Here is a 24637-nt window from a genome sequence, read left to right as displayed (position 1 = left end):
GTAGGGAAAATACTGTTGTGATCCACACTCAGTTCCCATAATTCTCCCTCACAAGACTGTTAGAACTGGCCTGAATCATCTCACTGTTGAAAAGAGCCGTGTCCATCAGAATTGATCATTGTATAATCTCCTTGTTGCTGTATACAATGATCCTACTCACTTCACTTAGCATCAGTTGAAGTAAGTTTCTCCAGGCCTGTGTAATCTTTTTTAAAAAATAAATATTTGTACTTTTAGTTTTTAATGTCATTGCCTAAATTTCCCCTACAGTATATGCTTCTGCAATTTTTCCCCTTCTTTTTAGATGAAAATATTCAAGTTGTCATATATTTGTCAAATTCAGAATATCAAACGGCATTTTAAAATCTTAAGAAGAGATATTTGTTGAATTATATTAGTCAAAAGATGTAGATGCTGACTTAATTGTTTTTTTTTTAACATGAACTGATGCTGAGCAAAACTAGTAGAATCAAGATTACAGTGCACACCGTAACAGCAAGATTGTGCAATAATCATCTAGCAAAGATGTAGCTCTTAGTAGTTCATTGATCTAAGATAATCCAATAAACTTTGGATGGAAAATGTCATCTGCATCCAGAGAGAGAACTATGGAGAATGAATGTAAATCAACACATGCTATGTTTACTTTTTTTTCCTTTTTCTTCTGTTTTTTTCTTCTCTTGTGGTTTTTTCCTTTTGTTCTGATTTTTCTCTCTCAACAACATTAACAAAGAAATGTGCATTTAAAATTTAATATATATGCATAATCAGAAGAAAAGAAAACAAAAATTGTTTTAAAAGTTAAAAAAAAAGTACCATCCTCAAAAAACCTTCAACTAGCCTTTGTTAGAGGTACTATACAGAGGATCTCTAGGTTGAGTAGCAAGTTGGACTAAATGCTGCATATTATTTCTTTCAACTCTGAGAATTCCTAGTTTAAAAGTAGAGAAAAAAAGATAGTGAACCTAGACATTTTTAAATTGTCTTTGAATTTTTTTTCTGGCACCTAAACCTAAATCATTTTAGATTTTTACACTAAAAAGACCAGAAAGTAATATACAAAGTTTAATACACACGGATTCCTCACCATCACCTTCTTCACCCTACCTTCTTTGGAGGAGGAGAAAGACCTCTTGATTTGAACAAAAATTTTTGGTTCAGAGAATCTGTATCCTAGATTTACCATTGATAGACATTAATTATCCATGGGTATCACAACCTTTCAGCTTCAGTTCCTCATCTTTAGAATGGGGAAAATAATATTTATATAATATTACTCTATCACAGAGTTGCTTGGGAGAAAATACTTAACTAAATCTAAAATTTAATTATAAATGGGAGTTACTATTTGTATAAGTGCTAGAAAATACCACAAAAGTTCTTAAAATGTACTTTTATCCAAGTAAAAAGGAAAGATATCCAAAAAAGTTGCAATAGACAGTGACCAAGTTTCCCACTGGGGGGAAAAAAAAAAAAAAACAGTTGCACTGATCTTTGCATGGAGTATTGTACTGTACTGTCTGTTTCGAAAGACAGTGTAATTTAACAGCCGGCAAACTGCTAGTCAAGAGTCAGATATTCTAGGTTTGCACTCCCATACTAGGAAAGGGTTTGGAAACTCAGGCTGGATATATCAAAAGAGCTTGTTTAACGTGATTTTAAATACCTGTACACTTTACATTTTACAAACTGGTGTTCATGAATTGCTACAGCCTCAAAATTCATCCCCACATAATCAAACCTCTATTGAGAAGAATCTCTCAGCTCACTTAATCTGAAGTTTAGAAAACAAACACTCAGCCTCCTCCTGCAATGAAATTGGAAGCCTTCTCAACATGACAGGTGAGATCAAAGTTTGGCTATTGAAAATCCAAGGTCATCACCACAATTCTGTGAGGCAACATAGGAGAACATGAATGAAGATACTTGTTATAGATTGTTACAAAGACGTAAAAGTACATATTTTCCAACTGGTAAGGTTTCAATTTTCAGGGAATCGGATAAAATATCAGAGAGGGAGAAAGGGAGGAAATGTTTCCTTCTGCTCACTGCGAGCTTCTAAATATAGTTGCAATGAGTGGTTTTAAAAAAACAATGACATAATGAAAAATCTTCCATATATATAGCTAGATATAGTTTCTTCAGCATTTATTCACATTATAACATGTAATCAGCATAAAATTTAAGGAGAGAGACAAGGAAAGAATTGTTTTCCCCTTTTGATATAGAACGGGACCAAGATTCAGAGATCTATTAATATCATAGCAAGTTAATAGCAGTACCAAGATTTGAAACTAGATCTCTTTAATTGCCTCATGACATTCTAAAATATGCAAAATGAATGTCTTTTATGAAGAGAGTGTCTACATTAATTTGAATTATAGTTTCCCTCTCCCCTCTAGCTTTTGTCTAGGCAAATGCTAATCCTGTTTGCTGACTTAGTTCAAATTCCACTTTCTATGGGAAACCTTCTTTGACCACTTCAGTCTACAGAAAACTCTCCTACATAGAATTCTAGAATTTTAGATCTAGAAAGAAACTCAGAAGTCAGCTAGTCCAAAGACAGAGCCAAGATGATGGATCAGGAGCAGCCATCCAGCTGAACTGTCCCAAAAATGAGACTTTTTTGTTCTATGAAGACTAAAGAGGTCAACAGAAGTCTATGAAACTGAGATGGAGATTTATCCAGACCCCACACATATATCAATAATAACAGCAGCCTACACAGCAGCAACTTCAGGAGTTCAGAAAGAATTAGGGGACCATAAAGAGATTATAGAGGCACCTTTGCTGGCACTGGATATAGCTGAAGAAAAGAACTCTTTAAAAAACAGAGTAGGCCAAACAGAAAAGAAAATACAAAAAAAAAGCTCATGACTCCACGGGATATCAAGAAACAATAAAACAAAGTCAAAAGAATGAAAACATAAACAAAAATGTGAAATATCTCATTAGAAAAACAACTGACCTAGAAAACAGACAGAGAAAGGTAATTTAAGAATTATTGAATGCCTATCTATGAGCAAAAAAAGAGCCTAGATGTCATATTTCTTCTTTGAAATACATACATGTTCTCAAAAAAATTATAAGCAGGAAGATTTCAGAAAGATCTAGAGAGACTTACATGAACTGACTGATGCTAAGTGAACTGAGTAGAATCTAGAGAACATTGGACACAGCAATAACACAATTTTGTGATGGATTTGGCTATTTTCAACAAAGAGGTGATTCAGACCAGTTCCAATAGAATTGTGATGAAAAGAGTCATCTGCATCCAGAAAGAGGACTATGGGAATTGAATGTGGATCACAACATAATATTTTTACCTTTTTTGGTGTTGTTTGCTTGCATTTTTCTTTCTCATTTTGTTTTCTTTTTTCATCTGATTTTTCTTGTACAGCATGATAAATGTAGAAATATGTTTAGAAGAATTGCACATTTAACCTATTTTGGATTACTTGCTATCTAGGGAAGGGGACTTGGGGAAGTTAGGGAAAAAATTTGGAACACAAGTTTGTGCAAGAATGAATGTTGAAAATGATTTTTGTATGTTTTTAGAAAAGAAAAAGGCATTATTAAAATTAAAAATATATGCAAACAAAATTTATTCAATTTTTATTTTAAAATGTTTGAAAGTAAATCAATTTATTTGACCTTTAATAAATTATCATCTTCAAATCTGTTTATAACAATAACTAATATACAATTAGCTTATTAAAGATCTTATCACAAAACTATAGACTGGCATGCCCCCCCTTCTCTTGCCCCCACATAAATGTGTCAGAAAACTCAAATAGTCTTTCTCATCCATTTTCCCCATTCCCATTACTATACTTTCTAAGTTTTATCAGAGTTTCACCAAATCAAAAATAATTCTACTGTTCTTTTGTACAAATTATTCAAACATATTTATTTAATATTTTGAGTTCTAAATTCTATCCCTTCCTCTTCCCTCCACCTCCCTGAGATAGTAAGCGACCAGATACAGGTTATCTATGCATTATAATATAAAACATGTCCATATTAGTCATTTTGTATGAAAAGACTTGAATAAAAAAAAAAGAAAGTCAAAAATAGGATGCTTCAATTTGTATTCAATCAATATCAGTTCTTTCTCTGGAGAAATAATGTGTTTCATCATTACTTTTTTGGTGTTGTCTTGCATCATTACATTGAAGATAATAGCTAAGTTATTCACAGTTCTTCACCAAACAATATTGCTTATCACTGTGCACAGTGCTATGGTTTTGTTCACTTCACTATATATTAGCGCATGTAAGTCTTTCCAGGTTTTTCTGAAATTATCCTACTTGTCATTTATAAAGCACAATAATATTCTATTACAATCATATACCACAGCTTGTTTAAACCATTCCCAACTGATGGGTATCCCTTTGATTTTCAATTCTTAACCACCACAAAAAGAGCTGCCATAAATATTTTTGGTACAAATAGGCCTGGCTCCTTTTTCTCTCCCTCTCTTTCTCCCTCCCACTGTCTATCTTTCCCTCCCTCACTCCCTTCCTCTATCCTTCCCTATTTTTTGAAATATAGACCTAGTAGTAGTGTTGCAGGATCAAAATGTATGCAGTTTTATAGCTCTTTTGACATGGTTTCAAATTGCTCTCTACAATGATCGTATCAGTTCATCAATCTACCAAGAGTACATTCATGCTAGATATCATATTTGAAGAAATTATCAAGTAAAACTACCTCATCTTCTTAGACACAAAGGATAAAACAGAAATTGAAAGAAACAGCTGTAAAATATAAAGAAAACAGCACTGATGATGAAAGAAATCAGAGCTGAATAGAATATAGAATATATTAGATGTGAACAAAATATTCAAGAAAAGCATAAAAAGGTAAATACGATAGTGCAATTATAAGGGACTCAATAAAGTTAAATTTTTTATATTTCCATATGGAAAGATGATACATGGAACTCCTAAGAATTTAGTCATGCAGGGCAGTTAAAAGGATTTTACATAAGCAGAAGCTATGGGTATGTGACACTTATGTTGGAAAATCTTTTAAAAAATGAGAGGATGAGAAAGAGGGATGAACTGAGAAAAGGGTGGAGGAGAGAGAGATAGAATGGGACAATTTTTCTCACATAAAAGAGGTGCCCAAGGAAGAGATTTTACAATGGAGGGCAAAATGGGTGATGGTGTTAGGCAATGCTTGAACTTTATTCTCACTGAATTTGTTCAAAGGAAGAATACATACACACTTTTAGTTGTGTACAGAAAAGTCTTTTCCCTAATAGGGAAATAGGGAAGTGGGGTAAGAGAAAATGAGGGATTGATAGAATAAGAAAAGCAATGGTGAGAAGAAAAATAAAGTTTTGAGGAAAGAGAGGGGGTTTGAGACAGGAAGGGTATAGAGGAGAATGCCCAGTAATCATAACTGTGAATGTGAATGGAATGAGCTCACCCATAAAATGTAAGCAGATAGGAGAATGTGGATTAGAAAGAAGAATCTAATAATATGCTGTTTACAACAAATGCACTGTTAACAGAAAGATACATATAGATTTAAAATAAAGGACAGAAAGCAAAATCTTAAATATTTCAATTGAAGTTTTTTTTTTTTTAAAGACAGGTAGCAATAATTATATCAGACAAAGCAAAAGCAAAATTAGATCTAATTAAAAGAAATAATCAGGGAAACTATATTTTGCTAAAAAGTACCAGGTGAAGCAATATAAAAAAAATTAGAGCAATTTTCTCTGATAAAAATCTTACTCTGATAAAAATCAAATATATACTGATCATAGAATTCAATCAAATTTAAAAAATAAGAGCCATTTTGCAATTGATAAATGGTCAAAGGCAGTATTCAAAAGAAATCAAAATTATCTTATAGTCTTATGAAAATTTATTCTAAATCAAAACTTCTTAAACTATGGCTCATAAATCCATAGGGAATTATATAACTAAATTTTGGAGTCATGAAATTATGAGTTATTTATTATCAATAAATGTTTGGTTTGTATACTATTTTATATACTTTTATATTTGGGGTTGTGAATACTTTCTTGAGCAAAAAAGGATCTGCAAGTGGAAAAAAATGAAAAAGTACCTCTCTAAATCATTACAGATTAGAAAATGTAAATTAAAATAACTCTGAGGCTATCACCATATAACAATCAGAAATGGCAAATGCTGGAGGAATAAAGGGAAAACAGATATACTAATAAAATACAGGAGGAATCATGAATTGGCCCAACTATTTTAAATAACAATTTTAACTGTAGCTCAAAAGGCTATAAAACTTTATATATAGTATTTTGATTCAGCAACACCACTATTAGGTCTATGTCAAGAGAAGAAAAGGAAAGGGACATATACATACAACAATATTTAAAGCAGCTCTTTTTGTTGTGTCAAAGAATTAGAAATTGAGGGGATGGCTGAACAAATTGTGACATGATTGTGATGGAGTACTACTAACTGCTATGTTGTAAGAAATGATAACAGAGTATTGTCAAAATATCATGTGAGAATCTACTTGAACTGATGCAAAATGATGTGAGAACAACCAGATCATTGTGCACAGCACCAGCAAGGTCATAATGATAATAAACTTTTGAGATATTTGGCTAGTCTGATCAAGACAATGATCTAAGACAGTTCCTAAGAACTCATAAAGAAAAAATGCTATCTACTTCCAGAGAGCGACAGCTGATGAAATTTAAGTGTAAAATGAAGTATAATTTTCTTACTTAATTTTCATTGCCTTTTAAGATATTATTAATATGAAGTTATGTTTTGAATGATTTCACAAATATATTATTGATATCATATTGCTTGGTTTCTCAGTGGATGGGGGAATGAGTGGGAAGGAAGGAGAGAATTTGGGATTCAAAACGTTAAAAGAATACTAAAAATAAACAAATTTTAAAAAATCAAAAAGCAACCAGCTAGTCCAGATTCAAAATGAAATAAGAAATCCACATCTTTTCAAAATGGGCACCCAGCCTCTGCTTAACATCTTCCAATGATAAGCAGTTCACTACTTGCTAACGAATTCTATTTTGTCTGTGGATAGTCTTATTGTTGGGAAGTTCTTCCTTCTTTTGAGTTGAAATATGCCATTCTTCTCAATTCACACCTCTAATTATGTCCTCTGTAATCAAGCTGAACTTATCTTTATACCTTCACCATGCTATCAAAAGTTCTTCCATAAATCTTTTGTTCTTCAGATGAAACAACCCTAATTTTGTTCACATTATTCTCCATTGTCATGTTAGAATCCAATTCCCTCATGCTTTTGGCCACCTTTTTTCCCCAGGTACAGTCAGTATAGGTCCACCCAGAATTAACACTATAATCTCAATATGATGTAATGATCATCCCTATAGAGCTAAGGACAGATGGATAATCTCCTCACTCATTCTGAAAACTATGACTCAAATTAAACTTTTGGCTGCCCTGGCACTAAGTCAACTTACATCAAACTTACTGTCAGCCAAGATCCTCAATCTTTTTCACTTGAATTATTATGTGAATCGATCTTATTTTGAATGAGTAATGTTGATCTCCCATTCATTGTACTTATTCTGTGTGTCAATTCAAAAAATGTGAATTCAAACTTATAGGCTACTTTGTATTGTTAGTTGGCTTTTTATTTGTATTTGTCTTGAAACATTGGCACAATTTTAACATGAATATGCTTGTAAAGATATTATATGGCTTTAAGTCAAGAATATTATAGTCTTCAGAGAACAACAGTTTCAACTATACAAAGGACAAAAAGAGAGGAATACAGTAGATATAAATAGGCTGCAACATATTATCAAAAGTAAGTGTTTAAACTAAACATCACAGAAACCTATAATGAGAAAAATAGAACAACTGATCATAGAATAAGAAATAAGCAAAAATAATCCACATATGTCCTGGGAAGTTATACAATGACAAGAAGTCTAGAGAAAGGTTCCCAGGGTTATTGGATGGGTTCATCATGATGGATTTATAATAGGGCATGGATAAAAGTAGCACAGGATGGATTGATGTGGATGAGTTGCAAGTTATATAATTAGAAAAAGTTCCATATTTACATGATCAAAAATCCATAAAAGCATTCAGTTGAGTCATTTAAAAATTATATTCAATTCTTCATGACCCTATTTGGGTTTTCTTAGCAAAGACAGTGGGTTAGGTTGCCATTTTCTTCTCCACTATCAAAGTATAGAAATATGTATGTAGCTTATTTTCATGTAATAAAGCTACAAACTCTTTAAAAGCAGGGATTTTACTGCCTTTTCTGAGCATAGCAGGTAAAACACCAGTTTTGTATTACTACTATTACTATTACTAATAGCAATACCTAGTACTTATATAACACTTTTAGATTGGAAAAACACTTTATGATGATTATATCATTTTATCCTCCCAATAATCCTGGGAGGTAAGTGCTATTATTATCACCATTTTACATATAAGGAAATTTCCATGGAAAGAAGTTAACTGAGTAAGTATTCAGAAAAATTCTTATCCTAGCTATGACAGTTACTAACTCTTTGACTGTAGGTCAGTAACTTTCTGTCTATGAGTCTCCATTTTCTCTTCTTTAAAATGGAAATATTAATATTTGTTCCATCTAATTCCAAGGGTAGTCATGGAAAAAGGGCTTTGTAAGCTTTAAAGTGAGATATAAATGTGAGTTGGAACTATTATAATTCCTAAATGGCCTTGTACATAGTGGCACCTCATTAAGTATTTAGTAACAGATTGAATGATGCTGTCTACATGAGAAAATAGTGTTATTTCACATTTCAAGCAAGGATTGTGACAATAACAAAATTATTTATTCTATAAACTCTGAAAGTTTTGTGTTAGGTCATGAAATTATATCTGGATTACAGTGAATGAGGGGGGAGGGAAGGCAGTCATGGGATTGATAGGACAAACCCTTGTAAGGGCAGTATGCAGTCCTATTTGAAGTGATGGGAATAGCTTAATTAAAAAAATAATTCAGCCAAGCAGGGGTTAAAAATGGTGAACATCAGCAACAACTTTGATCTAAAACATCCATAGGTCAGTTAAGGATTGAAAATAATGAGAGCTCTTCCATGAAGTCCCTTGTTCCATAATGCACAGCCATAAAACCTCAGAATTGGAAAGAATCTTAGAAATCATCTTATATATAGGGTTATAGAAACCCTTATAGGCAGCAGGGGAAAGTAGAAAAGCTCTTAACTTAGTCAAAAGTTCTGCCTTTGATTCTTGTCTATATCACCTACTCACTGTGTGAACTTGAATACAATTCTCCTCTTTGTCTTCAGTGTCCTATGTAAAATGAGAGGGTTGAACTAATGGGCCTGTGAGATCCCTTTCACTTCTAAGATCAAGAGACAAAATTCTATTGAAGAGATCTATTGTGCCAGAGATTTACTATCTCTGGAAGAAGGCCAGTTTTATTTATCAAATTTAGAGTTCAAAGCAATCTTGTGAATTTTATTTTTCAAACCATAAAAGTACAGAGCATGTCTATGTCAATAGAGTAGTTCCTTCAGCACCTAGAATAATGTCTCAAACACAGAAGGGGCTTAATGATTTTTAAAAATAAATTAGATAGTTTTGCCTGCCTTGAGCTTAAAGTTTGTTTTGTAATATTTTCTTCATATAGACATACCTTTGGAGCCCAAGAAGCTGCTTAATCTCTCTTCCCATTGACAAACCTCCACATGATTCAGGCTTCCTGCCCTTAGTGCAATAGCTGGCATGTGAAGTGGGCTCCATATGACAGGAAACTCCATATCCATAAGTCTCTGAGTGATAAATATGGCTTAGTACTTCATTCCAACTTAGCCTCATGGACTCAGCCAGGGATGTTGCCTTTCAGTAAATTCAATTAAAATCACAGCAGTAAACAAAGACAGCACCAAGCACTGCACATTATGTAGAAAAGGTGCTGAATATTACTCAATCAATGAAAAAAAATGAGTGGTCTAAGAAGATACATTGACCTCAAAGCAATGATTAGCTCTCAAGACAAATTAAGGAGCACCCAGTGCTCTGTTTGCTTTGTTCCTGGAAGCACTGTGCCAAGTTTCAATGGTTGGATTATCTAACTTAGCTAATAGAAATGTTCAGCCAAAAATGAGAGAAATGATACTCCTGTGAACTGATGAGACTGCAATTGGAGCTATCATGATTTCATCAGGAATGAATCATTGCAGACCAACTGCATTTCCCTTTTTGACGGGATTACTAAACTGACAGATCAGAGAGATGTTATTGATACAGTTCACCTTTATTTTAACAAAGCAAATGACAAATCTCTGTCACTACCCTAGTGGAGAAGATGAAAAGGTATTGGTAGACAGTGAGTGATAAATTAGAAACTGGTACAGATATCTAACTCAAAGAATGGGCATTAATTACTCAGTGTCAAAACAGAAGGGAGTCTTACCAATCGTCTCTAGAAAACTGTTCTTGGGCTTATGCTGTTTTACCATTAAAATAAAATCAAAGATTTGGATAAAGACAATAGCTTATGAAAGATGCAGATGACACAAAGTTGGGAGAGATAGGTGACATACGGAAAGGCAGAAGAAGGATCCTAAAATATCTTGCTTGCTTATAATATTAGATCAATGATAACAAAATGAAATGTAGTACAAATAAATATAAAGTTCTATCCATCAACTGGGGAATGGCTGAACAAGTTTTGATATATGAATGAAATGGAAAGCTACTGTGCTATAAGAAATAATGAGCAGGCAGTTTTCAGAAAAAAAAACTTGGAAAGACTTACATGAACTGATGCTGAGTAAAGTGAGCAAAACAAGAAAAACATTGTTCATGGAAACAGCAAAATTGTGTGATGATCAATTATAATAGATTCAACTCCTTCTCAGTAATATAATGATCCAAGACAATTCCAATAGGCTTGTTTTTTATTGATTTCTTTTTATTTTTTAACATTTTAAATTTTAATATTTTAAATTAAATAAAACATTAATATTTTAAACAATCTTTTTTTTTATTTTCCAAACATATGCAAGGATAATTTTTCAACACTGATTCTTGCAAAACCTCGTGTTCCAATTTTCCCCCTTTTCCCCCATCCCCTCCCCAGATGGCAAGTAATTCAATATATGTTAAACATGGTAAAATATATACGTAAATTGAATATCGGCATGTACATTTATACAATTATCTTGCTGCACATAAAGGAAGATAAATGAGAAAAATATAAAATTCAAGCAAACAACAACAAAAGAAGTGAAAATGCTATGTTGAGATTCACACTCGGATCCTAGTCTTCTCTGGGTGGAGATGGCTCTTATCATCACAAGATCACCTCATAAACTCGTGATAGAAAATGCCATCCACATCCAGAGAAAGAAGTATGAAGATTAAACGTTGATTGAAAAATATTATATTTACTTTTTTGCTTGTTTGTTTTCTTTCTCATGGGTTTTTCCTTTTGTTCTGATTTCTTTCCATAACATGATTAATATGGAATTATATCTGGAATGATTGTACATGTATAATCTCTCTCAGATTGTTTGCTGTCTTGGTGGGAAGTGAAAGATAGGAGAAAAAAAATTGTAACTTGAAATCTTACAAAAATTAATGTTGAAAACTATCTTTATATGTAATTATAAGAAAAGAAGCTTAATTGAGGATGATATATTTTATTTAAGATTGTCATGGAGAACAATAATTGAAATTGTTCTCTCTCCTCATTTCTCCTCTAAGGCCTTATAGGGCTGATTTAAAAGAAATGGATGGCCTTGCCTTGAAATATAACAGATTTAAGAAAAAAAATTAAACTCCATGACAAGGGAAGCTTTTCAAAAATGAATAGCAACATGATGTACTGAGCTTCCCATCACAGAATATGTCAAGCCAAAACTGAGTGATTCCATGCCAGAAGGATTCTAGATTATATTCTGAGTCAAATATGATTTGGACATGATTACCTCTGAGATTCCCTCCAATTCTGATGTTCTATGTGTGTTCTAAAAATTTTAAATATGTGTTTTCAAAGTATTTGTTTTTTCTTTGAACTCTTGTGCTGTGGTCTTTTATGTTTCATCCAAGTATTCCCGGCAACATATTCAAAGTTGAAGATATGGTACCCAGCTTCCAAGCAGTGCTGGAATATTGCTGAATTTAAGAAATCTCAGGAAGCGATAATCTGATAAATTTCCCTTAGGAGAAAATTCCCTTGAATAGGTATCATGTTCAGTGGAAAGTAAGATATTGGGACTCAAGTGATAATTTTTATTTGTCCATGAAGATTTTGCTAGAGTTTTTTTAAGTGAAAAAAATCAGGAAAAAAAAACATTAGAGGCTGTGATTAGAATTATAGAACACAACATTTTATAGATGAAATGTTTCTTGGTACTGAGAATATTAGTGCTGGAAGGGCTCTCAGCACCCAGAGTTTCAGAGTTGGAAATGAAGTTGTCACTGAGGATTCCAGAGCTGGAAGGTCCTTAGAAAACAGTCCTTAGAATGTTAGTGCTGAAAGGAACGTTAGACATGTAATAACATTTAGACCTGGAGGAGGACCTTTGACATAATTTAGTTCTACCTGTTAGTTTTTCTAGATGACAAATGGAGGCTGAAGTTTCATCATTAAATAGCTTTCCCAAGATTACATTCCCAATAGTTCCTTCCAAATCTGAGATTCTGTTACTAGTTCTGGTCCGTACATTTTGGAATTGACACTGATAAGCTGAGACACGAGCTTCCACATGCTTCCAGAGAAATATGACCAAAATGGTGGAGAGAAAAATCCAAGTCCTCTCAATTTTAAATCTTTATGTTTTCCATTATACCAGGTATCATATCTTTCTGCTCTCTTTTCCATATTTTTTTTTAGTCTAAATTTCCTTACACTTATAAAATCCCCTCTTCTATATATCTACGTAATGCTCAGTGCTTCTCTGGAAGTCCAATGAAACTTCATCCACAGAAAAGCAAAAGATCAATGTTTCCCATTGCTGTTAAATATTAATTCAAGTATTAAATTATTTTGACTCTGCTACGGCTTTCTGAGCTTTTCAATGGTTCCCACTAGACAAGGAAGATAGATGATATTCCATTCTATTTCCTAAATCCTTTTGAGGGGAGGGGATACATAAGCCACGGAAAAGGCTGGTTTATTAAAGGGAATTTTCTTAAATCAAAGGAGTTATTTTAAATTTAATCAGATAGTGAGTAACCAAGAGAACTATGAAGTGGGGAAGAAATAGAAAGTCTGCTTAAAAGACACATTTTAATTGTTCCAGCATCAATATATTATTCATAGAGAAGGCAGTCTACTTTCCAGACATCTCCATTTTCTAGTGAGAGGAATCAAATAAAGCCATTCAAAGGCATCAGCTCAGCTCTCACTGTGGTACACAGAGCGTAGAACAAGGTGCTGTCAGGTTTTGAGACCTACTCAGGCTGATGGACACCAGGGAAATCAGGCCCCTATCAGAGTCCTTAAGTCTTCTGGACAATGCTATTTATTACTCAGCATTTATTGAGTACTGGAAGGTTGAAGGTTGGAGTCAGGTTTGGTGGATTAATACACCAGTCACATTAAATATTGAAACAATGAAAAGAATGAGCCATAGAATGAAAGGGCCATCTCTAAAAAAAAAAAAAAAAAAAAAAAAAAAAGGCAGGCCCCAAACTTTGTGTGAGAAGTAATCTTCCAGGTAAACTGTTTGCATTTTTGTTTTTCTTCCCGGTTATTTTTTACTTTCTGAATCCAATTCTTCCTTTGTAACAACAACAACAAAAAATTCGGTACTGCACACATATATTGTATCTAGGATATACTATAACACATTTAATATTCTTCTCTCTCTCTTTCCCCTCTCTCTCTCCCTCTCCCTCTCTTTCTATCTCTGTCTCTTTGTCTCTCCTCTTCCTCTTCTCTCTTTCTTTACTTCTCTCCCTCTCTTTTTCTCTCCGTCTCCATCTCTGCCTGCCATCTAGGGGAGGGGGTGGAGGGAAGGAGGAGAAAATTTGGAACAGAAGGGAGTACAAAGGATAATGTTGTAAAAAAAAAATTACCTATGCATATGTACTGTCAAAAATGTTATAATTATAAAATTAATAAAAAAGGGGAAAAAAGAAGTAATCTTCCAGCAGATTGAGATGATCATAAACCAAATAAATGGTCTTAGGCAGAAAAGGAGCAGTTGAATTTTTTCAGTTCATTTTGGGGGGGCATCCCTCAGGCCACTATTGCCACCATACCCAATTTGGGTGTTTAAGATACTCAGAAGCCCCCAGGATTTTTGGCAAATGAGAAAAATGAGCCCATCTCTACAGCTTTACAGAGTTTTTAAAGTTGCTCTATCACAATATCCCTGGTGGATAAGCAGTGAAAATTATTATTTCCATTTTTAAAATGGAAGAAATAGAGAAGTGAGTACCAGAAGTCAAAATTCAGATAAGGGTTTTCTGAATCCAAAAACAATATTGTTCTCTGGACTGCTTGGATTCCTGCTGCTCCCCTAAACTATAATAGCTTACATCTAGACAGGGCTCTAAGATTTACAAAGCTCTTGAGATGTCGTTGACTGTTAGTGTGGTGAGGTACCAATCCCTTTTATTTAATAAGTGAGGACATTGAGGTTCCAAGTAAGAATGTAGCTTACCCAGAGTTTCAAGACTTAATAGTGATAGACAGGACTCCACCCTCTCTCTATTTAGAATATGAATCTGGGGATAGTTAGGGCAAGTGTTAAAATTTCCACTTCCCAAAAGAAGAAAAGGGAAGCTCTGAGGGTGAGATTCCTTTATTACATAGCTAGAAAGTACAGAACCAGAAGGCAAGTTTGTATTCTTTATAATATACCATGCTAACCCTATCCAAACTCTTTATCTCTCATTCACCAAACACTGATATTCAAAATAAGTTTAATTGGCATCACAGATGAAAGACTTAAATAAAACACAAAATCAATGAGTTACAGTGTTTAAGGATCTTACTCTGAGATCTTTTGGATACTTGTTAAAACACATCAGGGACACAGAATATTTCATAGGAAGAGTAGCTATAGGAACTTGAGATGGAGAAAATGAATTTTGAAAAGTTGGGAGAAATTGGTGGGGGGAGAAAAAAAAACTGATTACTAAGATACTTGAAGGCCTGGAAAAGGAATTCAATTAGTTCTCTTTCATCCCAGGGGTATTTAGTGATAAGGAAAATATGGAAGAAGGAAGAAGATGAAGATGATCATAATGATGATAACTAGAATTTATGTAGCTAAATTTTACAAGCACTTTACATATTATCTCATTCAATCCTCACAACAGCCCTAGGAGGTAAGAGTTACTAGTTCCCTATTTTTGTAGATAAGGAAATTGAGGCAAATAGAGATTTACTAATGTGCCCAGAGGTCATATAACTACAAAGTAGTTGAAGCTGGATTGAAGAAAATCCTCCAAAATCCAATTTTAGTGCTCTACTAACTACAAGTTAGTGCCCTGATTATCTGTACATAAACACTGGGCATTGGCTAATGGTGGAAAATCTCCTAAAACAAATCTTCAACCTGAAATAAAAATAACTTCCTAGGCAGTCTTGAAATCTGCATGATTTAGGACCAAGTCCAGGCTGCTTCAGTTGCCCCAGGTAAAGCCTGTATCTTCAAAATTAAGATGAAATGAAATTGACGTTGAAGATGGAGTGGAGCAAAGGATGCATGGCAAGGCAGGACTGAACCCTTTTCATTAACTTTACTTACATCCTGGAGTTATTTATTTATCTAACTTACCCTCATTGACCTAATATTTATATAATATAATTATATAAAAAGACCCCAGAAGCCCAGTTTCAGTTGGACATAAAGCAGAAACTCCTCAACAATTAGTGATATCTCAAAGTAGAATGGGAATCCTTGAAAGATAAGCTCCCCATCACTGGCGACCTTGAAGCAAGGTGGGAAGATGCTATTTGCAATGTAACACAGTTGAATCAGTTTTGATTATGTTGTGTAGGAGGTTCTTATTCAAGTTGTGGGTTGGATTAGATACGTCTACATTCACTTCCAATCAGAGATTCCATTATAACTTGCCTGTCATAGCTCCCCAGGGCTAACAGGACTGGTTTTTATCTATTTAATACAGAAAGCAAGTCTTTCCATGTGGCCAGCTGGCACAATCCCTCCAGAAGGCTCAGTCCTCCTCCTAGAGAAAGTCATTCAATATAAAATAAACAGGTTTTCATTACCTACTGTGTACCTAATATTATTACAGACAAAGAGGCCTGGTTTGGTGACGGGGATGGGAGATAAATGATAAATTAGTTATAGTTCCAGTGCTCAAAGAACTTATAGTCTAACAGGAAAGACAAGACAGGGGCACACATAATTTTAACAGCAGATGGGATAAAAATTTTATGGAATAATTTACTTGAAGGAATAGGATAAAACTGTCACCATGTTTTGTTCCTTTTTTTTTTGTTTGTTTAATAGACTCACCACCTAGCTCCATCAGCAAACATCTCTGAGAATTGCTTTGGCCATCCACTTGTCTCAGAAGACATGCAAAACACTTTTAATAATGAGCTAGTTATAATTCATTGTAGCTTTAGAATTTAAGATTTACAGGGGCTTTCCTATGCATCCCTTCATTTGAGCTTCATATATTTAAGCTTATGTGATAGGGCATCTGTTCCTGGCCTGATTTGAAACCAAAAAGAAATCAAGGAAAAGGGAAATATATAACATTCTTTGTATGAGAAGTAGAGATATTTATTGATTATTAACTAACAGGTTTTATAGGATGATAGTTGGGTATCCATACATATGGGAGTCTTGGGAACTTCTTGGCCCCCTTTCTTAAACAAAACCCATTCTTCTTGTACCTGACTCCCTAAGTCACTGCCCAGTCACAAAAACATAATTCTCCCCTAGTCCATGCATCCAATAATTGTTTCTATTTGATTTAGCAGAAAGAACAAACTTTTACTATTGTTGTTTGTCCTTCTTGAAAAGGATCAATGACATTAGAAAAGTGATGTCTTTATTTAACATGTATTGGACAACCTGCCATCTAGGGGAGGGGCTGGGGAAGGAAGGGAAAAGTTGGAACAGAAGGTTTTGCAAGGGTCAATGTTGAAAAATTACCCATGCATATGTTTTGTCAATAAAAAGCTATAATAATAATAAAAAAGGAAGGTGATGTCTTGTCTTGCAAGTGAATTGCATTCAAGTAAGGCAGGACTGTGCAAAGTCACCAGCCTCACTTTCTCCTCCAGGGTCATCTGAGCTTAGTATAAATTCAGAATCAGGAAACCTGCATTCAAAAGGTTCCAAGCATTCATTGTCATTGTTTTCCTTTTCCTTTATTGATATTGTTTTAATCTGTTGGGGGGTTTTCTATCCATAGACTACTATGTAGTGGTGCTTTAAAAAAAATATGATTTTGCATTCTGCAGTTTGGATGCTTTGACTTTCTAAAAGAAATAATAATATATTTCAATCCCACTACGATACAGACAAAATATTTTCCTCACAATGATTCTGTGAGATATGCAACATACATTTTATATCAATTTTGTAAGTGAGAGAACTCCTAAATAGCATCACACAGCTAAGAAATGTCAGAAATGGAATAAATGCCCAGATCCTTCTGAGTCCAAGTCCACAGCTTGACCAAAGCATGATAAACAATGATCCATATCTCATAGATGGCTGCTATACCTCTCCAAAGAATTTACTCTTTGTTCTGTGGAACACGGGGATGGGGGGAGTAGTCGGGAAAGCAATTTCTGTGAACCCAGACCTTGGTGTTATGGAACAAGAACAACTCTCTGCCAAGAGCCTTTTAAGTAACAGTGTCCCAGAACCATCTTTCATTTTACAAGCAAACCCCAGCACTGAGAGCCATCAGAGAACCCAGTGCTTTCTGGCTGCTGGGAAAAAATCAATGAGAGAAAATTAAAAATCAACATAGCCCTCCCATTCCCCCCTCCTCAATGAAATGGCCTGTGATTCAGTCAATCCTTGTTAAGAGCTGACTGCAATACATTCTTAATCAGGGATGAGCTCTAGTGACATTTCCTCATGTTTCTATTGCTGACTGGAAGGCTCGAAATGCCCCATGCCCCAGAATTCAGAAAGCAGCATGATTGAAGATGCCATTTACACAGTGTTATACATTCTAAATTCTGTAAAGTCCCCTTATGCTACACCCTGGTTATGGGGTTGGAGAGAGATGGATGCTCTCATCAAGGGAATATGCTACTGTTGTCATTTTCAGAAAAGAATCCAGAGCTAATATTGGTTAAGTACACTTTAAAGCAGACCCCCTAAATTAAAGAAATCACTTCCAGGTCTCTAGTGAATTTTATTGTCTACAATGAGGTAATTAGGTCTTACCAGTGGCATATTCCTCTTACTCTTAATTATTTGTTCATCCATCCATTCATTAACTTTCAAAGCAGCAAATTGCTAATGAGACTTTAAGCTATATTCTCCTAAATCTAATGTCCAGAGTCAGGAAGGTAGATAACTGACCTGCTATGTACTCTGATCATTGTTTAACCCCAGCTCCAGTTCAGTGTCTACTTCTGGGGACTATACTTACAGGACATTTATGAAGTAGAGAGTCAATAGGAAGAGGCAGAGGAGTACTGAATAGCATTGTGAGACTATGACAAAGACAGCAAATGATTTTTCATCCTTTAGTTTTAAAGGTTAAAAAAAAAAACCTCAGAGCATTTAGCCCAGAGAAGAGAAAATTTAGGATAAATATGATCTCTATAGATAGAATATTAGATAATCTGTTTGATTACAGAGGGTAGGGGAAGACACAATGGGTGAATGTTACAAGGGAGTATATTCAGGCTAAACATATACACAAAAATGCATTTGCTTAAGGATATTAATTGTCCAAAGAGGGAATGTTCTTTCTCAATAGCTAGAGAATTTTCTATTGCTTATGGTACTCAAGTACAGAAAGAGTTAATGATTATTTGTCAGATACCATAGAGATAATTCTTGCTTTATCGTAAGTTACTGAATAAATGGCCTTTGCCCACTCCCCATTTCACAACAGAGATTTTGTGCTTCTAAGTATAAGATTAAGCAAAACAATATGTCTATGAATAGGAAAATCTCTGAGCATCCAATGAAATCATATGTCAAAATTGGAGGGCCTTTGCATTCATCTACTCCAGTCCCCTTTAGAGAGAGGAAACTAATTCCCAGAGGAGTGGAGTTAATTGAAGTCACACAACATTTAATACCATAACCATGACTTGGAATTATGACTTCTAATTCCCAATATACCTTTTTTCTATATGACACTATGAAATGCAATCCAATAATCCAAAATTATGAAATACAAAGAGAAAGTGTTAAACAACAAAAAGAAATAAACTCAATTTGTATTTTAAAACTACTATAAGAAATATCTGAGCATAGTTTGATTTTTAAGTCAATAAATGTTGATTAAGTACCTACAGTGTGTGATGTACAGTGTTAAGTGCAGTGTGATATAAAAAGTTTGTAAGGCAATCTCTATACTCATAGAATTTAGAACATAATAAGGTAAATGAAGCAAACATGAGCCACTATGAAATATAACATATGAAAATTATAACATTATATAAAATATAATATTATATGAAAAGTATATCAAAAGGTATGAAGCAAAGCATTATTGCAAGTCTGAAGAGAAAAGTGCTTACCAAGAGGGAGAAGCAGGAAAGGCTTCCTAGATGAGGTAACATTTGACCTGAGTTTTAAAATATGGACAGGAATTCAGTATATATTGTACAGGGGAAAGAAGGGCATTTCTGGCATAAGGAATAGAGTCCAAGAGAAACACCAAAGTAATTTGGCTTTTAGAGAAACTAAATATGACTGTGAGTTCTATTAGGAACAGAAGGACCTTGTGACTATGTTCTGGTGAGTGAGAAGTTCACATTACCTAGCCCATACATATGCTGACTGTACTACTTACTGGCCAGCTTTATACCATGTCAGAGGTGTATTCCCATCTCTCAGCCTTGTTACTCTATCTCTAAGATGAACAATGAACACTACCATTCCTGCTTATGGCATGTCAATTAATTGCCTTATTACTTTCATCATTGTTCTTCCTGACTTTTCCTATCTACTCCTCCCTAGCTACCACTCACCCATAAATGTTTTTTTTTTCTTATCCCTATAAAGATACAAGTTACTTGAAAGCAGTGGATGTCTTGAGTTGTTTATATTTTTATTTTCAACGTTTGGTGCAGTCTCACATGAAATGATTGATAAATATTTTTTTCATTCATTCATTCAACAGTATTATGAAGCAAAGGAATTCTGTCTAAGGTAGATGAGGGTACCAGATTGTAGAGGGTATTGAATGCAAGACAAAAAGAGTTTGAACTTATATATATCCAGGAAGGAACAAGGAGCTGGGAATCAAGAAAGTGAATTTGAAATGATAGATTTTTATTACATAATCAAGGAATTTTTATCCAATTCAAATCTAGATGAGACCTTGTAGATTATCTATGTTATATAGATATATAGATATAGATATAGATTATAGATTATCTAACATAAATTAACTAAAAACAATATTAACTAATCTAAATTTCATGTCTTATAGCTGGATAAACATCTAAGCAAAAGTAACTGAGAAGAATTGGTCAGAAAGATAGTAGAAGTACTATGAAAAATCAAAATCATGAAAACTTAAGGAGAAAATAGTGGTGAAAAGGGGAAACTGATTGCAAGGTTGCAGAAAGGTTAGAAAGAATGAGGTCTTTGAAAAGGTCCTACTTGTTAACCCTTGGGAAACTGAGGTCCAGAAAGATAAACTCCCAACTACAGACAGGCAATAAGTTTTGTATGGATTTGAACCCAGAAACTGACTCAATTCTAAGGTCATTTCATTATACTATGCCGATTGTCACTTTTCTGAACTTCAGTTCCTTCACCTATAAAATTATTCCTGTAAAATTTATAATCTTTGGGAGAAGAGTACCCAATAACTCTACATAAATTACAAAGCAGAATAATAGTCAAACAAAACCATTAAGAAAGATGCTGTAGGGTCCAGAATTCCCCAATCCAAGTGAACTCTGACTTCCCCCCATAAAAATATGTACCCCCAAATTGTGAAATCCAGAGTTCCCTAACCAAGGGACCCCTGAGCCTCTCCCTAGTCAAGGGGCTAGCTCAATACTGAAGAAAGAGTTTGGGAGCTCCATGAGAATTATAAATGTGGTTTAATAATCCTCTAGGTTACTTGCATAGGGGACTTTCTGGAGCAGCTTCCAGATGAGTCAATGGGTCTGTATCCTCACCATGTACTCTGGAGCTGCAATCAAACTATGAAATAGATCCTAGCCTCTTTTTCAGTATTGACCTTGATCCTCGGTTAGAAATGGGAGAGATAAAAGTTCCTTTGGTTGGGGAATTCCAGACCCATAGATGCAAAATGGCATTTGAGTTTAAAGGAACAAAAGTTTTCTAAGGTGCTTTCCTTCAAATTCTGACGTCCCTAATTCTGATTCTAATGATTTTTCCCTTTACATTATACAGGCAATATATCCTTATTTTTAAGGAAAATAGTTCATTCATTGAAAGACTGTCTCAGATTGGGGTGAATTAGCCTGCTGTGGGCTCTGCCTGCTCAGTCCCATTTGGGAAACTGAGATTGGGTAGCACTGTGAGTTTTGCAGAGAAAGCTAAACAAAGCATAAGGAAATTAATTTTGTGAGACAAGCTGAAAAGTAGTCTTATAAGAAGCTATAAAGAGGAGATGGGCCTATAATTGCAGCTAAATGAACTCCTAATAGTTTTTCATCTTAGTGTAAAACCAATCCATTACCCAATATAAGAAGGTAGACACGGTCACTGGTAGCAGGCCATTAGGAGTTCCACAAAAAGTAATATTATATTATTCTCTGTAAGCATTGTTGTCCAACCACAGACTTCCTTATTAGCTGGTTTACAGATTGTAAATGCTACAAAAATCATTTACCAAAAAGTTGATTTTCATTCTTACTCTTCCCCTCCTTCTGTTCAAAAAATCTAAATAAAAGGCTCTGTCTATATCTTTCTAGTGGAGAAAAACTTGACCTTCAAGTATCCTGTCAGAGAATCACAGGATATGAAGGATGAAATTTGCCTTGTACATAGAGCATTCTTGATCTACAATAAGTCTTAGAACATGAATATAGAAAATCAGAGCTAGAAATGGAACCTCAGAGAAAATAAAGTCTAGAGGGCCTTAGCTATTGATGAATTGCTATAAGAACCTCCATTTATTAAAAGTTCCCAGGTGCCTATCTTATCTCCTCTCCTGGTTCTGTTCCTGATGTCCTGGATTTAAAAATCATGTTCATAATAAATATTTTAATTTTCTCCAACCTCTACCCTTACCTCTTTTTAGCTCCCTTTTGCATGCTGTCTACCCTCATTTCAACCTAAGCTTCTTAAGGGCAGAAATGCTTTATATTTGTATCTCTAATATTTAGCATAGTGCTAGGCTCTATAGTCAGTACTTAATAAATGCTTATTTTCTTCATTCCTTATTTCTTTCCTTCAAGGATCCCTTTGCAGTCTCGTGAAGCTGATAGACCTTTTCTCAGAATAATGTTTTTAATTACATAAAATGCCTAGGATCACAAAGGAAACCAATTATATTGAAATACAATTATCACAACATTTCCTTTAGTTCACAGATCCTAAGTTAAATACACCTGATCTTATTTTATAGAGGAAGAAACTGATATTCAGAGAGCAAGTGGTCACTTCAAGGTCTTACATGTAGTTGGCAGCAAAGCAAATACTAGTTACTTTCTTCTTCACCCATAAGAAAGAAGCCAAAGCTTCTTGACCTTCCCTCAAAAGACATCTGTAATGGTAAAGACCAGAATTACTAGCCTGGCACATCGAAAAGATGGGGGAGGAAGGATCTTTTAAACTGGCACTTGGCCAACACCTACAGTTTCATTGTCAAGATGAGAGTTGATCTTTTCTGTAGCGCAAGTCTCAAAGCATCCTTTCACACCTCTTTAGAAGTAGGATGTTGATGTCTGGCTCTTTGGATGTGAAAAAAGTTCCCACATATTTTCCAGGCTCAAGGCTGCCAAGAAAATTGCAATGAAACATATGTTGCCCTGTTAGTTCAGATAACAAATTGGTACCCTTTTGTTTGCTATCACTAATAATTAATTCATTCTCTAAACACACAACAGTAAGGTGGGCAGGCAGAGCAGGCAACTCTGATGGAAGGGGCTTGCTATGAAGGGCGATCCCTTTGTGTAATCCAAGAGTTCTGTTGCTCATCATTGATCAAGCTCAGCAAATAGCTCATCAGACTGGGTCAAATATGGCAAAATACTGTTGTTACATCCTGAGGGCTCCCAAGACTGGCTAGTATGAAAAAAACAAATTACTAGTCACTAGATAAAGGTATTTGAAATTAATATATAAGAGGGAAAAAGGAGGAAAAATAAAAACTCCAATTTCTCAAATGGGGGTCAAATATCACTATCAGAGATTAATTGAAGAAAAAATATCATGCCCTGTATTGATAAGCTACTGATATATATATATACATATATATATATACATATATATATATATATCCCTATACATATATATATATACCTATAGATATATATGTGTGTGTGTATGTGTGTGTGTGTACACACATATACATATATGTATATATACACAACTCAGAGAGAGAAGGGAAGGAAAGGGAAGGGAAGGGAAGAGAGAAGAGAGAAGAGAGAAGAAAGAAGAGAGAAGAGAGAAGAGAGAGAGAGAGAGAGATTTACTTGGGTGCATCTTTTATCAAGCATCTATAATGTACAAGAACCAAACTAAAGTCTTAATGGTACCTAAAAAAGCCCAAACAAACCATGATTGCTGTACTCCCTAATGGAGCTTATAGTATAGAAGCAAGGATAGCAGGTATGTAATTAACTATAAGCCCAGCTGAAATGCACCAGTCTATCTGGATGAGTTTAAGAAAAAAACTGTCACCTCTGAGTTTTGGTTTATTCCTGTGAAAATCAAAGGTTTGGATGAGGTGATCTTTAAACTTCCTTCTAGCCTTCATGATCCATGACTATAACTCTTATAAGAACAAGAACTGTCATACTGACATTAAGAATAACATGTAAAAGAGGAAAAAGAGAAGTACTGTTAAGGTAAAAGCCTATAGGGCCAGAAGTAGGCAAAGGAAAAAAAATGGGACTCTAAAAATTCTGAGTCTGTGTGTGGGAAGAGAATATGGCCCCCGGTAGATGTCAAAAGGAGAAGCAGGTTGGGAGAAAGATGAGGGATTCCTTTCTGAAATGCTAAGAAAGACAGTCCTGTCTCAGTTCTAGTCACTTCCATCTGTTAATTGATTATTTTCAATTTATCTTTTATATAGCTTCTTTCTACATAGTTGTTAACTTCCTCATATGACTAGAAGCTCATTGAAAGCAGTTTTGTTTTTTTGGGTTTTTTTTGCCTTTCTTTGTACTCCCCCAGCACTTGACACAGTATGGTAGACACTTAATAAATATTTATTAACTGACTGATATTGGAAAATTAAAGTGGGAGATGAGGCCCTCCTAAGGGTGAGAAATTTAGCAGTTAAGTCCTGGGTTCAAAGTCATTCTTTACTAATTATTGGCTTGCTATGGGAATTGG

The 24637-nt window shown here is 34.4% G+C and overlaps 1 protein-coding gene across 5 annotated transcripts in view; it reads right to left on the bottom strand.

Moving 5' to 3' along the window:
• SORCS2 (sortilin related VPS10 domain containing receptor 2) overlaps positions 1-24637 on the bottom strand; it is a 1204963-nt gene that overhangs the window by 427093 nt on the left and 753233 nt on the right. The gene's annotated exons all lie outside the window — the stretch shown is intronic.

The sequence above is a fragment of the Sminthopsis crassicaudata genome, chromosome 6, assembly GCF_048593235.1.
Source record: "Sminthopsis crassicaudata isolate SCR6 chromosome 6, ASM4859323v1, whole genome shotgun sequence".
In the NCBI taxonomy this organism is placed as follows: domain Eukaryota; kingdom Metazoa; phylum Chordata; class Mammalia; order Dasyuromorphia; family Dasyuridae; genus Sminthopsis; species Sminthopsis crassicaudata.
This window is presented reverse-complemented; position numbering and strand designations above follow the sequence as displayed.